This window comes from Mirounga angustirostris, unplaced genomic scaffold (assembly GCF_029215605.1).
Source record: "Mirounga angustirostris isolate CCGP_5_RB_7025 unplaced genomic scaffold, mMirAng1.0.hap1 SCAF_14, whole genome shotgun sequence".
Classification (NCBI taxonomy): Eukaryota; Metazoa; Chordata; class Mammalia; order Carnivora; family Phocidae; genus Mirounga; species Mirounga angustirostris.
Genome location: NW_026991722.1, coordinates 20,673,949 through 20,691,596, shown reverse-complemented (window position 1 = coordinate 20,691,596; position 17,648 = coordinate 20,673,949). Strand labels below are relative to the sequence as shown.

Genomic DNA, 17,648 nt, shown 5'->3' with positions numbered 1-17,648 from the left:
AGTTCTATCCTTCTCTCCCTGCAGTCCCTTCAGTACTTAGCACAGCAAAGTAATCCCGTTAAAACCATGAATCAGATTATTCCATTCATCTGCCACCATCAAAACTGGTGGCTCCCAATCTCTCTCAAGTCCTCAACTCAATGAACACATGGACAAAGCATCTGAATAGTCATTTCTCTAAGGAAGATGTACAAATGGCTAATGAGCACATGAAAGGATGCTCAACATCATCAGTTATCAGGGAAGTGCAAACCAAAACCACACAAGATACCACTTCACATCTACCGGGTGGTTGGAATCAATTAAAAAGACAGATAACAAGAAGTGTTGGTGAGAATGTGGAAAATCGAAGACCTCATTCACTGCTGGTGGGAATGTAAAATGGTATAGCTACTGTGAAAAACAGTCTAGCAGCTCCTCAAGGGTTAAACATGGAGTCGCCGTTATATCTCAGCAATTCCACTCCTACATATATACACAAGAGAAACGAAAACATATATCCACATAAAAATTTGAACATGAATATTCATAGCAGCATCTTTCATAAGAGCCAAAATGTGAGAACAACCCAAAGGTCTATTAACTAATGAATAATTAAATAAAATGTGATATATACATACACTGGAATATTATTTGCCCATAAAAGGAAACAAAGCACTGATCCATGCTACAAGATGGATAAACCTTAAAACATTATATTAAGTGAAAGAAGTTAGTCACAAAAGCCGACGTATTATGTGCTTCTATTTATATGAGATGTCCAGAATAGGCAAATCTATAGGAACACAGCTGGGAAGGTTGGTGGGGAATGGGGAACATTATTAATGGGCATGGGGTTTCTTTATGAGATGACGACAATGTTCTAAAATTGATCATGCTAATAACTGCTGTACCTGGTAAATATACTAAAAACCATTGAATTATACACTTAAAAAAGGTTGATTCCATGGTAGGTAAACTATGCTTTAATAAAGTAGTGAAATTGTGTGTGGGTGTGTGTGTGGGTGTGCACAAAGTCCTTAAAATGGCTTCTGAGGCCCTGTCATCTGATTGCCACCTCTCCCACTATTCTCTAATTTATCTTGTATTTTCATTCTCCTCTTGACTAAGCAGTTGCCACATAGGTCTTCTTGGTCTTCCTTGGATATATCAGGTATGTTTTGTCCTCGGGACCTTTGTACTGGCTGTTCTCAATCTCTAGAATGCCTTTCTCCAACAATATTGACATGCTCACTCTTTCTCTTCCTTCAAATCTTTGCTTAAATGCCAACGTGTGAGTGAGACCCAAATCAATCACCCTGTTGAAATTGCAATCCACCCCAGGCACAACAAATTCCTCTCATCCTGCTCTGCTTTTTCCCCTAGAGCATTATCTTTTGCAGGAAAGGCTTTGGATGCTCACCCACACCTGCTTCTCCTCTCCTTTCAAGCATGTAGAAGAATTAATCTTCCTTGCGGCCCCATATAAATGGGGAAGATTGCACAATTAACTCTGGCTAATGGATTGTCAGCAGAATTGACACGTGCCATTTCTGTGCCAAGGAATTTAACTGCCAGTACAAAAGCTTTTGGTGATCTCCACAGTTGTGGTAATCATGAAGGCAAGTGCATTCTGAGATTGAGGTGCTGAAGATCAAAGCATCCCAGATTGTAGATCCAGTGCACAGAAGAGAGCTTCCCTAGAGAGTCATCTAGACCCACAGCATATCTTTTAATGAGTAAGAAATGTTGTCATGTTAAGGCACCGAAATTATGGGCTGGCTACCACTGCATAACCTAGCCTATCCTAACTAATAAATCTTCTAATATTAATTATTTATTTTCATTGTTCATCTCAGTTTTGTTGTTGTTGTTGATTGTTTTGGTTTGGTTTGGTTTTGCTTTTTATTCCTTATCCCCTCCCACAAGAATGTGAAGGTATAATGACAGAACGTTGTATCTGTTGTATCACTACCCCATCTCTAGCCCCTGAAACATTATATAACATGTAAGACGTGGTAACAGACATTTGTTGAATGAACAGAATGAACTAATATGTAATTACATAAAATACAGGTGTTATGAAAAGGATTACCAAGGAACATTAGCAGAGCAACCTCATCAGTGAGTTAGAAAAGTATCTTCTGATAAAATGACTTCTTTTAAAGATTTTATTTATTTATTTGGGGGGGAGCACAATCAGGGAGAGGATTAGAAGGAGAGGGAGAAGCAGACTCCCTGCTGAGCAGAGAGCCTGATGTCACATGGGGCTCAATCCCAGGACCCTGAGATCACAACCTGAGCTGAAGGCAGATGCTTAACTGACTGAGCTAGCCAGGCGCCCCTGCTGAAATGACTTTTAAGCAAGGCTCTGAGCAATCACAACTCTGGCAAGTGCTAGGAAGGTGTTACATCCTGTCATGAGAGCCTATAATGTGAGGATCTGATCTCATTAGGGCAAATAACAGTGTAACAAAAGCCACTGGTTGGAGGGAAGCAAAAATAAAATTAGAAAAGCATGTGAGGGGCGCCTGGGTGGCTCAGTCATTAAGCGTCTGCCTTCAGCTCAGGTCATGATCCCGGGGTCCTGGGATGGAGCCCCACATCGGGCTCCCTGCTTGGCGGGAAGCCTGCTTCTCTCTCTCCCACCCCCTCCGCTTGTGTTGCCTCTCTCGCTGTGTCTCTCTCTGTCAAATAAATAAATAAAATCTTTAAAAAAAAAAAAGAAAAGCATGTGAGATCATATATAATGGGATTAAATTTGAGGTATGATGGTGTCATAATAGTTATATAAGAATATAACAGCATATTGAAGTATTTGCAGAAGGCATCATAGAAGAAATGAGAAATTTGCTGGAATTTTAGCTAGGCATGCAAACGAGAAAGCAAAAGAATGCAGGACACCACAGGCTGTGGTCCAGTGCTGGGCACAGGAATGATCTCTCCTAAACACAAAGGCAGGAGTGCCTGGGGCATGGATGCAAGACAGTGGGGAAGATGGCATAACTAGAATTAAAGAGGGGAACATTTTGAGTGCAATCCCCATTGCAAAGGCAGGTGGAATCGACAAATGGAGTTGGTTCACTATAAGCTGTAAATGCCTAAGAAGTTAATGAGAGCAAAGTTGAATAACCTAAGTCATCCCTCCATTCAGCAAATATTCATCCAGTAACTACCATATGCAAGGTTAAATAAGGGTTTTTTATGTATAAAATACATTCCTTATTTTCTGGGTTTAATATTTGTAGTAAGTATGAATGTTCATATGTGCAAATAATTACTCATACTCATTTCAGAGACTAAAACTGTAAATTGGATTCAGATTGACTGCCCAAAACATATCAAAACCACTGGGAAATTTCATTTCTTTGGCAGTCCTCTTACCTGAATAGATGCTTACTTAGAATTCTTTGCTTTAGGGGTGCCTGGGTGGCTCAGTCGGTTAAGCGACTGCCTTTGGCTCAGGTCATGATCCTGGGGTCCTGGGATCGAGTCCCGCATCAGGCTCCCTGCTCTGCGGGGAGCCTGCTTCTCCCTCTCCCACTCCCCCTGCTTGTGTTCCCTCTCTCGCTGTGTCTCTCTCTGTCAAATAAATAAATAAAATCTTTAAAAAAAAAAAGAATTCTTTGCTTTGAATTAATAATGATATAGTTTAGTTACCTCAAGGGATTTGGACCTTTAGAGGCTGTCTTTAGAAAGATTTGTCTTGGGAGAGGTCATTTGGTCTACAGCTCCCACTGAAAAGTTTTATGGCTGAAGCTAATTAATTTCCTTAGTATAATTTTATTGGTCCCTTCCCTAATCTCTGTCTCTAATAGGCAAATACACTGGAAACTACTCCAATTCCACAAAGAAATAAGAAAATTACTGTGCGTTGGTGGAAAGAAAAAGCTACAAGGAGAAACAAGAGTCAGTGAACAAGAACATAATAAAAACAAGGGGTAAAATCATGTCTGATCAATAATATGCATCTGAGAATATCAAAACATGTTTAGATGAATTATTTTCGAACAACATAAAATTTCCTAGCCCCTTCCACTTAGAAGTATCACAAAATTGCTCTACAATCAAGTCTTCCAGAATGCCAAAATGATGTATAGTTTCTATCAGCCAAACTGAGAATGATGTTTTAAAAAATAAAGAAAGAAAGTAACACTTGTAAATTATGAGACAATTTCAGAAACAACTATGTACTTATCTTTTTTCCCCTAAGCTACCTATCAAATCATCCTTAAATACTTAGCCTGATGGAAGTCTTATTTTAAAGACTTTATTGCAGAGACTTGTCTCAAACACAGTATATTTTGAGTTGCAATAGAAATTAAAACTCTAAAACAGAGTATGAAAATTAATATCCCCTATGAAAGTTAACAATTCATAAAGTGCACTGTAAAAAAAAATTGTACAGAATTCTCTTGAAAAAAGAAAAAAAAAAAGGATTCAGAGACTTGTGATTCTACCAAGATAGAGTAGCCACATTCCTTCAGAAACTCCCTCTTGCAACTAAACAACCCTGGATATAACCCAAATAGCATAGGAGGGCTCTGAAAAGTAGAAAGAAGAAAGACAGTCTACAGACTCAGGGCAGTGAGTTCCCTGGGTTTCCTGTATATCTGGACTTGGAGGCTGTGGTTTTAGGCAGGGCCAAGCAGGAAGTGTATCTTCAATATGCACATCCATCCCACTTCAGTCTCCTCCCTACCCCCATGGAAACAGGCAAAAGTGATCCAATTCCTTTGTTGGATGGTCTTGGCATGGCAAGAGAAAGCTTGTCTTCCAGCCCCCATCCAGTGAAACCAGATGGTGTTTTGATTCCCCTGCCTCGGTAGTGTTGATGGGGCTGAGCAGGAAGCTGATCTTCCATCCCTGCCTGACTGAGACAATGGTGATGTTCTGAGACCCTCCCACCAGGGCTGAACCTCCACCTGGCAGCACAACTTCAATGAATCTTCAGGAAATCATGCTGGGTGGGAAAAAAAAGCCCATCCCAAAAGGTCACCTACTGTGTGATCCCATTTATACAATATTCGTAAAATGACAAAATTTTAGAAATGGAGAACAGATCTGCCAGAGGTCAGGGACTGGGGAGGGGCTGAGAGAATAAGAAATAGCTGTGGCTATCAAAGAGCCTATGCCTTGACTGTATCAATGACCATGTCTTGGTTGGGATACTCTACTATGTTTTGCAAGATGTCACCATTGGAGGAAACTGGGTAAAAGGTCTTTGAAATCTCTCTGGATTCTTTCTTACAACTGCACCTGAATCTACAATTATCTCAAAGTAAAATGTTCAATTTAAAAAGACTTATTCAAAAGACTTGAGATATCTTTTTAAAGGGATCTGTCCTACAATCAAGAGATTAAATAGCATAGTTGTCTTTTGCATTCTAATATAAAATTATAGGTTTACTTCCAAATGCGGACAGTAGGGGCAGTTACAGCAATATTTTGGTGATTTCTTTTTCACTTGATAAAGAACTTGGATATGAAAATTCATTTTTTTAAAGATTTTACTTATTTATTTGACAGAGAGAGAGAGCACAAGCAGGGGGAGCAGCAGGGAGAGGGAGAGGGAGAAGCAGGCTCCCCACTGAGCAGAGAGCCCAACATGGGGCTCGATCCCAGGATCCTGGGATCATGACCCAAGCCGAAGGCAGACACTTAACCATCTGAGCCACCCAGGTGCCCCTTAAAATTCTATCATACCATTATTCATTCACTCAATCATTCAGCAAACATTTGTTGAGAACCTACTATGTGCCCTATTCTAAGTTACAGGGATAAAGTAATGAATAAAGAAGACCAATGTCTGCTCTCCGGAGATTACTTTTTGTAAGAAAAGAACTCTTTCTTTCATAGTCATCAACAAAGTCCTTTTCCACTATGCGATCAGAGTAACTGTTTCTCTCTGGCCTTTGTCACTTACAAGTCAATCATGCTGAAAGATTCTTGTGTTAAAGTACTTCCAAAAAAAAAAAAATTCTTGTGTTCCGTGCATACTACTTTGTTGGATTGAAGGACTTTCTCTGTATGATTAATCTTTAATAGAACTAGAAAGCTTTCTGGAAAAAGCCTAAGGAGGAAACTAAAAGAATGTGACACCTAAGAAGCAACTGAGATTTGACTGGAAAATGTCCCTAAGCTGAGAATATTTACAGTAGGATCAGTTCACGGACTGTTTTTGTTAGTTTGCTAATTTCTATGCTGATGGGATGTAATTCAATGGCGAGAAACCAAAAGTAAATCAGGGTTTCTACTTACTACGATTCAGGATTTCAGACCTTCTAGTGACCCATCTGAAGCATCATTTTGTGTGTCATCAGGATAAAGTTTGTGTCAAAACACAAAGACCTTCTGAAGGAAAACTTAGGTCTATTATTTCTAAAACAACTAAATTCATCTTTAAAATAATCACTTGCTTGACTGAACTCATTCATTGCACAAATACCCATCAACGCCTACTGCCAGCACATGAAGAATACAAAGATGATTCTGTAGAGAACCCTTTCCTCAACAAGGAAGTAGCCTTAATGAAGTTAACTAATTTGGAACAGAGTATCTGCGTATAGAGAACATAAAAAGATGACTCATATGGAACCACATGGACTGTCCTCCCATACAAAGTCTGATTTCCTCTTCTAAATGGGGCCAGTCATGGATCAGTATATTCCCATGACAGAAAGCCAGAGGAAAATATGAAAGATCAAAAAATATGGAAGTCAGAGAAATCAGTTACTGAGCCACAGTGAACTTTCCACATAGCTCTAAGACAGCGGCCTCCTTAGGACATATATATACATGTAGTTTGCCATTTTATGCATGTCCTAGAGAAGAACAATATGAGTGCCTGCCCCATTACCATTCAAATACCAACTGAAGACTTTACAGGTATTATCACTTTGTCTAGAGAAGCCATAAACAGAAGAAACACTGAAACTTTTTCTATTTCCACACTGCAGTCATAAAGAAATTGTTTATCCAGCTAAACCCTTTCATGTGAGACACAAAAGCACTGTAATGAAATATTCAAACCCAGTGGTAGAGGCCTGACTCCTCATAGTAACATGGTAACGAGCTAACAAGCAAGACAGTGATCTTAACTTCAGCTTAACTATTCCACTAGATAAATCAACCATAATAGTAAGTAAGTGGTCTTCATGTTTACTTTCCTGCAGTGAGGATCCTTAACAGTTCCCCAAATCTACCCTAGGTGTTCATCTTGGTGCTGATACTTTACCCACCTGAAGGTAATCACCCACAAAATGAAAGTTGCAGATTGATCAATGGGAATAAAAAATGCTCGACTCTTCAGGACTTAAGAGAAAATTTAACTTGGTACTTTGAATTCCCACTCAAAATAGTTTAGATAGTTTAGAACTGCCCAAAGTAAAAATAATGAAACCAAATAAAGGCTGTACTGGGAAAACATCATAAATGTTTAATATCATTCCACGTGCAAAATATAGTTACACTCATTTTGAAAATATACCCACGTAGGCATTTTAAGACATCTTTTAAACTATAGAATCCAGTTCTTTGTTCCCTGATTGAAGTATAACATAAAAAGTAAAGTCACTCGAATGTACTGATACGAACTCAGTAGCGGTCTGTTAAAACTATTTGTAACCCTATGCCTCTGCCATGAATTAGATTTTGGATCACCTGCATGTCAGAACTGTTGTGATAAGGACCATTAGAATGAACAGATAGGAAAAGCCTATGTTTCATTTGAAGACTCTGTTCCTTTGTCTTGTTTGAAATAACCTCTTCATCCAAAGACCTGCAGGGTTTAAGTTGTTGAGTAAAGAAAACATCCCTGTCACCACTCAGACACTGCTGTCACCAGGCATCAGTAGAAGTGACTATCATGGCCTAAAAGGGAGATATTGGTCCATCAGTTTCAGTGACCTCTGAGCCATTTTATTAGACCAAAACCAAGAGACTACAGTGAGGTGTGACATGCGACATTTCACAAGAAAGGAACAGTGAAGCCAGATGAGACAGAGGAGGGCCATAGTTGATTTTCCTCTTCTCCTAAGATTAATCTGGTCCAGCAGCTATTCTTTGGAAAAGGTAGTCACTATCCTCCAAAGTCACTTGCATAGGGGCCATAGCTTTTCTAGAGAAACTACATTATAAATTGGGCCAGTCAGGCAAAGGAGTAGGATCACACAGTGGAATTTGAGGGGCCATATGAGGTCCTGGGCTGAGGACAGGAAATCCTGTGCTACAGAATCCCTGGTGCTAAAAAGGCACCCCAAGATCTAAGGACATAAAAAGCAGGGTGTTATGTGGAATGGGGGAGTTTAGGGGGCTGACAGACACATGGAATTATTCGCAGCAATTTGCTAGCCTGTGTGGGTTGCAACTAAGCCACCTCAGGAACACCAGGGCCATTTCACCCGATGGGGGCAAGTGGTTTTGACTCCTTGTGAAAAAAATGTAACATATGAGCTTTCCTAACCACAGGACACAATGATGGGGAGAAGATGCATTGCCTTAGAACTCATGTGATTTGCCAAAAGCAAAGAATGAGGCTTTCCCAGGCCCAAAGATGTCAGGTTGTATAGAGATGCGGATTGCCTAGAAGTATGGTAGGCTTCCAAGATCAGCTAAGTTGAACTTTCATCATACGGATGAAATGCACCTGGCAGTGATAGATGACTTACCCAAGAGTAGCTGGAGAGTGGCAGAATCAAGTCTAGCATATGTGTGCCTCCCTAATGCCAACCCCATATCCTTTACTTTATAGTTGCTTCATTTTTCCCTTTAAAAAAAATTACAAAAATAATACCTGCTATTATGGGTTGAATTGTATCCCATCTCCCAAATTCATATGTAGAAGTCCTAACCCCCAGGACCTCAGAAGGTGGCCTCGTTTGGAAATAGGGCTGTTGCAGATGTAATTAGTTAAGATGAGGTCATACGGGAGTGGGGTGGGCCCCTTACCCAATAGGACTGGTGTCCTTCTGAAAAAGGGAAATTTGGACATGGAGACAGACATGCATAAAGAGAAGATAATGCAAAGAGATATGGGGAGCTAGATAGCTATCTACAAGCTCAGGAGAAAAGCCTGGAGCAGATTGCTCTCCCACAACCCTCAGAGGGACCCAAGCCTGCCAACTGCCATCTTGGTTTCTGACTTCCAGCCTCCCACACTGGGAGAGAATAAATTTCTATTGTATAAGCCACCCAGTTGTGGTACTTTGTTATGGCAGCCCTTTTAAGGGACATACCGGCAAACCATGCAGATGTTTGTACAGAAAAAGTCAACACTCTCCCTCTCACATTTGCATCACAAGCCTTTCAGATAACCAATGTCCACATCTTGGGGTGTATCTTCTCATACTCATGCATTCACACACACACACACACACTTTTATTCATTTCTTTATAATGGAATTAATATGAGACAGCACTCTGCAACATACCTTTTATTTTAAATGGCAACATCACTCCAGATCCATACACAAAGCTCTCACCCATTCTTTTTAAGCACTGCATAATATTCAATCTTATTGTTTCATTCTCCTACTGGTTAACGATTAGGTTATTTTGGGTTGTATACTATTACAAACAATGCTGCAGTAAATATCCTTGGGCAATTATCCTTACATCTTTTCAATTTTATTTTATTTTTTTTTCAAAGATTTTATTTATTTATTTGAGAGAGAGAGAATGAGAGACAGAGAGCACGAGAGGGAAGAGGGCAGAGGGAGAAGCAGACTCCCCGCCGAGCAGGGAGCCCGATGCGGGACTCGATCCCAGGACTCCAGGATCATGACCTGAGCCGAAGGCAGTCGCTTAACCAACTGAGCCACCCAGGCGCCCCATCTTTTCAATTTTAAAGCATAGATTTCTTACATTAGAATTTCTCAAAGAGTATGGTGCATTTCCTATTCTTTCGTGGTTTTTGTCCAACTTACCACAAAATTCTCAGCTAACTACTGCACACATATCTCAATGTTGGGAACAAAAAGCTATTTGGAGAGCAACTATAGCCACAGATTCTGACTAGACCCTCAGATGGAAGTCTTTGTTGTATTCTGGTAGATAAGGAAAAATAGAAATCAGTATCACTTCACTCTCAACCTTCACACATCCCTTCTTCCTTCTTTTGAAAGGCTGTGTGCCATAGAATCCACTGGTGTCCTCCAGGATTGTCCCATCATTTCTTTATACATTCTGTAAGGCAATCCAGAAATACCAGTGCAAAAGGCCAAGCAGACTGGTCGTGGCTAGCGGGTGATTCTTTCAGCTAGAGAGGACTTTCCTGATTCTAGAAAAAGCATGGCAAGGTCTCTGTTCCCCTAGACCCTCTCTCAATTGACTGGATGAAACTTTAGAACCTCAAGAAGGGATGGGTAAGGCCAGGCATTTCAACTAATCTAAATTCCAGTGGCAACCTGGGGTGTCCGGGAGTGAGAGGAAACTGGCAGGAGTGGGTTGCCCCCCTGCGGAGACCACAGGCACAAACCAAGATCCCAAGGCCATGTTTAGAGCTATTATTGAGGCAAGTCTGCCGAAGTCAGGGCTCTTGAGAGAAAAGGGCAAGTCTAAAGTGTTTCTACTGCTGAGCAAATCGGCCATCACTTGCTATGCAGATCTGCAAGAAAATGAAGGAATAAAGCTGAACATGGGGGGGGGGGAATAAAAAGCACTCAGCTTGCAAATGCTTCTGTCATGTCAACAGAAGCTGAGACTGGCACCTCAAGAACAGTGGCTCTTTGCTGACAGATGGCTCATGTGTTCCTTAAGAAAATGAGAATTCAGGACAAGATTCAGTCATAAATTATTCATTGGGGACTTTTTTCATTTTATTTCAGAACATTTCTCCTGGTCATTTCATAAGTGAACTTCTCCCTGGTCCCCTCATTTCCAAATGCAGACAATATTCAGTGAAGGAGCCAGATCTTAAGCAGGGATCCATAGGATTTCCCCTTAATGAGAGTCTCCCTGCTCTTCAGTTGCTGTCCCCTCCTTTCTAGGCCAGTAATACCTTCAGTCCAATTAAAGCTGTAAAGTTTTCTCTCTCTAACATTTGAAACAAAACCATCTTCATATAAAATCTGCAAGAATGAGTACTTTCCTTTCATCACTGCCAAACCTCAAACACATCAAGATTCCCACTATGAAAAGGCTGCATGTTTTATATGCCATATTTATGTCTCATTGTAAACTATTCATTGGTTTATAGACCTCTGGTCCTCTAGCAAGCATCACAAATCCTTATTATACTCCTGGATATTAAATTTGGTGTTAGGATCTCTGATTTATCTGCCAGGCTAACTCATATGTAAACAGACATTGCTCTTAAAACTACCTACTTCAAATTCAAGAACTAAAAAAGTAATTCATGCCAAAGCTCTAGCCTTGAAGCTCATTACAATTACATTATTGACAATGGTAAGGATGATGATGATGATGAAAAAGAAAATGCTTTTAGTAAATTCTTTCCTCATTTTGCTGACTTCCCTTTGCCCAAAAAATAAAACAAAGAGACCAGAAAAGTATGACTTGGGAAGTCTTTCAAAGACAAGTGCAAGCTATCTACTATATGAAGACAGTAATCTTTAAATGAAGGACTGAATCAACACGAAGTGACTATGAAGTCCAATAAGCAAGGCAATAAATAATGATTGTCTAATGAATGCAGATCAAAGACTCAGCCCAAGGACATTCCTTCTTCTCAGTTCTCACCTTTCCAAGAAGTACAAATGTAAAGAAACCTCTATATGAGTTTATGTTACAATTTTTTTCTAACTGCTATATAAAATTGTCCTGGTGGGAATGTGGATAGAAAAAAATTTAATCATCCAGGTATCTTTTGAGAGAATCTGATTACGTGAATGTCATTCCACAGTTTTTTAAGATGTCATCCTCCCAGCTGCTCTCCTTTTAATGATCTTATATATACCATAGTATTGCCAACTACAAAATTACAGAAGGCAAGAAACACTTTCCTTCTTTGACATTTTCAAAATACTAAAATACTTAGGCAGATGATGTTTAGTAAAAATGATTAGAAACTACTGAAAATATATTTCTAGATATGGCATTCACATTAGATGTGTGAAAAAACAATCAGAATTAACTTAATTCCCCTTCAACACAATTTAGAAATGCTTTATTGTGTGATGTGCAGAGCACAATGCCAGGTAATAAAGAGGAAGAAATATCTGGCATGTTCCCTGTCCTCAAAGATCTTCCAAATCAACTTGCCTTTTTTCCTTTTACATGAACTAAATGGTCTTTAATTTTCAAAGTAGAAGGAAACTTTGAACAATAGTCTGTATATCAAGGCCCTGGTTAATCATATGGTCAGTTCTCATGTTCAAGAATGAGAAAATGATGACCACTCAAAACAAACCACATATTCTTAGTAACTGCACACCTGTGAGTGGAGTTGTCTAGATCAACCAAACTGATACTTAAAAAATCAAGATAGGATAATATATTTAGGAAAGATCATGATTTGGTTTAATCTTTACTCTTGGTTGAATCTGAAGAGTATTTTTAAATTATTCTAGAGGTAATAATAGAAAGAATGATGTAATTCTATTCATTAGAAGACTCTCAGAAAAGCTATGAATTTTGCAAGTTAAAGACTAAAAAAAGCACACTGAAATGACAAATATGACTAAATTACAGAATATTATTTTGGGGTTTTTTTCCCTAAAGAATCATTTTGAACAAGATATGTAACATGGTGCTCGCTTCGGCAGCACATATACTAAAACAAGATATGTAACATACTTGGCATAGCAGATCAGGGATAACCTTTTAAAAATTTGAAATTATAGGGTTAACTATTAAAAAATTATTATAGGATATCTTAATGAATTAAAGACATTTTTAAAGAGTAGTTATAATTTACCCTCTATATTTGTAGAGTTTCCAAGACTTGTGAATCCTACAGGTTCACAGAATTGTATCTCTTGATATCTTATGAAAAGGTAACTGAAAAACAGCATAGTTCAGTGGATTTAAAACCGCCTGCACAACAGTACCCAAAGGGTATTGATTAGTAGATTAATTTCAAACTAAAGGGTGGCTGTTAATTTTATGCTAAGAGAATCTGTCCTTGTTTCTGTTCTGTCCAAATATTAAGAGTGACTTGAATGGAGACATGGATGATGGGCTTATCAAATTCATAGATGAAATAGAGCTGAGGCAGATAGTAACTCTGCTGGTTGATCAAGTAGAGTCAGTTGTTCTCAATGGAATAGAATGATGGATTGGATTTACATGAAAATAAATAGGATAAATGTGAAAGTCTGGCACATGGTTTTATGAAAATTCATGAGTATAGAACAGAGATGGTGTGACAAAACTATAGTATGCTCTCTCACAGATTGCAATTCCAATATGAAGTCAGGTAGGCAGCTGTGGGTAGGAACTAACATTTATTGAGTGCCTTAAGCTCCTAACCATGAGCATCAAAGAGACAGGGGCATTATTATTATTCCCACTTAAGAGGTACAGAGACATAAAATAATTTCCCCTATGTCCTACCGATTACAAGAAGTAGATCTGGGATTTGAACCTATAGCAAACTTGCTGTAAAAAGCCTTGCTTTTTTCAATCCATCATCGTGTATACAGTGCAATAAAGATACTGCAATAACTAATACAATCTTATGTTAGCTAACAAAAGTACAATGCCGGAACAAAAGAGGTAGTAATCCATTTCCAGTAGGCACTGGGCAGATCATTGATGGAAAGCTAAGGTAGAGTAATGTATACACCTAATATTAATCAGAAGGATGAGAGAAAAACAACTGGAGTCTATTCACACAATGAAATACTACTCAGCATTAATAGGGAAAAAGCTATTGACCCATGCAACAACATAGATGAATCTCAAAAAACATCATGTTGAGTAAAAGAAGCCTAATGAAAAAGAATGCATGCTGTTTGATTCCACTAATCTTAAGTTCAAGAGAAGGTCTCTGGTGATAGAAATCAGAAAAGCAGTTGCTCCGGGAGGGCTGACTGAAAAGGAGCCTAAGGGAATTTTCTGGGATGATGAAAATGTTTTATATCTTTTTTTTTTTTTTTTGACAGAGGGAGACACAGCGAGAGAGAGAACACAAGCAGGGGGAGTGGGAGAGGAAGAAGCAGGCTTCCCACTGAGCAGGGAGCCCAACACACAGGGTTGGAGCCCAACACACAGGGCTCGATCCCAGGACCCCGGGATCATGACCTGAGCTGAAGGCAGACGCTTAACGACTGAGCCACCCAGGCGCCCCAAAAATGTTTTATATCTTGATTGGGAGAATAGTTACAGAGTTTATTACACTATTGTCAAAAACTCATCAAAATGTTCACAGAAGATCTGTACATTTGGTAGCATAAAAAGTATAACTTAATTCAAAGAAAAAATAAGGTATACAAACTGGCAAGTGAGGAGAAGAAAATAGTAAAGGATCAGGAAATTATGGCCCATGTGAAACATACGATCCAGGACATATTTTCTGCAAATGTTTATTTTATTAGCAAGAAGTCCAGGAAAAGGGAGACAGAATGAGACATGATGATATTCATGTTAAAAATGATACCATTCCACAGATGAATGGATAAAGAAGATATGGTGTATATATATAATGGAATATTATGCAGCCATCAAAAAAATGAAATCTTGCCATTTGCAATGATGTGGATGGAACTGGAGGGTATTATGCTAAGCAAAATAAGTCAATCAGAGAAAGATAATTATCATATGATCTCACTGATATGAGGAATTTGAGAAACAAGACAGAGGATCATAGGGGAAGGGAGGGAAAAACAAAACAGGATGAAACCAGAGAGGGAGAAACCGTAAGAGACTCTTAATCTCAGGAAATAAACTGAGGGTTACTGGAGTGAAGGGGGTGGGAGGGATGGGGTGGCTGGGGGATGGACAATGGGGAGGGTATGTACTATGATGAGCGCTGTGAACTGTGTAAGACTAATGAATCACAGACCTGTACCCCTGAAACAAATAATACATTTTATGTTAATTTAAAAATTAAATAAATAAGTAAAGGTTCACATACCATATCACAACACATTTCAAAGAATTGATGTAATACAAATTATTTTTTTTCTAATCATAAATGCAATAAAATTGTAAAATGACTAAAAAAAATTATACCATTCTTGGGGCACCTGGGTGGCTCAGTCGGTTGAACGTCCGACTCACGATCTCAGGGTCTTGGAATTGAGCCCCAAGTTGGGCTCTGTGCTGGGCATGGAATCTGCTTGAGGATTCTCTCTCTCCCTCTCCCTCTGCCCCTTCCCCCACTCGCACTCTCTCTCCCTCTAAAATAAATATATCTTTAAAAAAAAAATTCTATAATAGAGAAACAGTCTTAAGTACTTTTTAGGGAATACAATTAGGACAAATACGAATAAGTAGAAATTTCACCTTAATATAAGAAAGGATTTTCTATAGCTGGAGCAGTCCCTAAGTGGTATTATCTGCCTATGAAGTAATAAATTCCCCACTGCACAAGGTGCCAGGAAAGGATGGAGAGTCCTGTCATAATGTTTGTGGAGGGTGCTCAGTACCTAAGGCAGTCCTCTCCAGCTCTCAGGTCCTATGTGTCTGTCTTCTGAAGCACATTCTGACCTACATGGATGAATCTCACATCCTATACATCATCCAAACTCTTGACCTCACTCTCAGTCTACTGCCAATCCCCAGGACATACAAGCACCCATGCCTACCAATCTCTGTGCTAGTGATAAACAGAAACAACATCCACCCAGCTTCCTCACTCCTACCCTACCACATGCTCTAATCTCAGATCCTCAGAATAGTGCTAAAATACCTTTACACTTTTAGCTTTGGAGGTACTCCATAACTTTGCTGTACCAAAATAATATTCTTTATTGATGCTTTTAATGACATTTATTATTGAGAGCTTACTGTGTATCTAGCATGTTCTGGATACAAGGAGAAAAAAGACAGCAACACCCATCTTGGTGGAGCTTACGTTCCAATTAGTAGACATCAAGTTGCTTAGGATAAGAACATCCCCCCAGTGTTTAACTCTGATAGACACATAGTGGGTGATGAATAAATATGCATTGACCTAACTTGATATGAGAAAATCATGTAGTATAATTATATAGAAACCTCAGGGAAACACAGAGCTTACCCAGGGCTTGAACATGGCATTTTGCTCTTTAGCCCAGCAAAAATCTCTGTTAGGGATGCCTGGGTGGCACAGTCGGTTAAGCTTCCAACTCTTGGTTTCTGCTCAGGGCTCAGGTCATGATCTCAGGATCCTGAGACTGAGCCCCGAGACATTTTCTGTGTTTAATGCAGAGTCTGCTTGAGATTCTCTCTCTCCCTCTCCCTCTGCACCTCTCCACCCACTCACACACACACTCCCTCTCTCTCTCTCAAATAAATAAATAAATCTTTAATAAAAAATCTCTGTTAAGTGTTAGATAGTTGAGGAAATGCTCATTTTCGTCATTGTTTCTACACCTGAATGGTAAACCAATGCACTGTGGCTCAATGGGTTTACTTCTAAATTTACAATTAGGCTAATGTTATGCCCTAGAGGGACTCCAAGAGCCTTAGTGGAGCTTAAGGAAACTGACTTCAATAAAACAAAAGGAGTGATGTTACTGAGCTCTATCCAATAAATCACAGTCTACTAGCTAACATTAATTTATAATTTCAGGCACAGGGATAAAATTATTCACAATGGATACCTTTAAATTGGGTGAAAAGCCCAGGTAGTAAATTCTGAAAGCAACAAACCCTTCTAGAATAAAAACAGTAAACAATCTCAGCGGCAAAAGCTTTCAGGGATTCGCCTTTAAGCTTACTTAGTGAGCCAAGATAAAATGTTTTAAGTGTGTACCAATTAAAGGAGTTAAGTTGATCACACCCACTTCAGGCCTGTTCAAACACTAGCCCTAAACTTCACAGACCAATTCTCAAAGGAAAATTAGGTATTTTTTACACATGTATCAGAAGTCTGGAGTTGCAAGGGGAATTATACATAAATTATGTAGGTGTGAGGGTGGCGATCACTGCTTCATGGGTAGCGCTCTGTCCTTTCCCTCCATGTGTAATAATAAATCTTTGTAAACCTGTTTCCTTTCATCTGTACACATTCTTTTATACAGTCTCCAGTTAACTGCCTGCCACATGGAGTTCCGTTCAATTTTCAACAAAGAAGACATTTGCTCAAAGGCATAAAATCATCAGGGAGGGGTGGACGAGTATTTGTGTGTAATTGTGTGCATGCAAATCAACAGAATCATACATTTGGGCAAGGGAGAAAAGAGGAGGAAAAAGAAAACCGTGTAGAAAATTCTAAGAGTGAGCCCAGTGAGAAGGCAGCTGAATTAACAAACAAAACCACTATCCAGAGAGGATCCTGATGGCCACTGGCAGGAGGGGAAGTGGTGGGGGAAGGGGGCACTGCAGCAGAAAAGGGCTTAGGGATGTGACAGGAAATCCTCATCTACTTAACATTGGGGAAACCTCAGATTTGGGCAGTGGGTTGCCACCTCGTGAAGGGTTTAAACTACACCTCGAAGTGAAAAATAAATAGCAAAATGACAAAACTGTTTCCTAAAAGAATAAGAAATAACTTTATTCACCTTTGTCAACTTTTCCCAAATCACCCTGTATTATCTAAGTCACCCCGTATTATACCAGAT

General features: G+C 39.3%; 1 long non-coding RNA gene across 1 annotated transcript in view; it reads right to left on the bottom strand.

The window, feature by feature from the left end:
• Positions 1-17,648, bottom strand: part of LOC129046182 (uncharacterized) — a 479,920-nt gene that overhangs the window by 361,488 nt on the left and 100,784 nt on the right. The gene's annotated exons all lie outside the window — the stretch shown is intronic.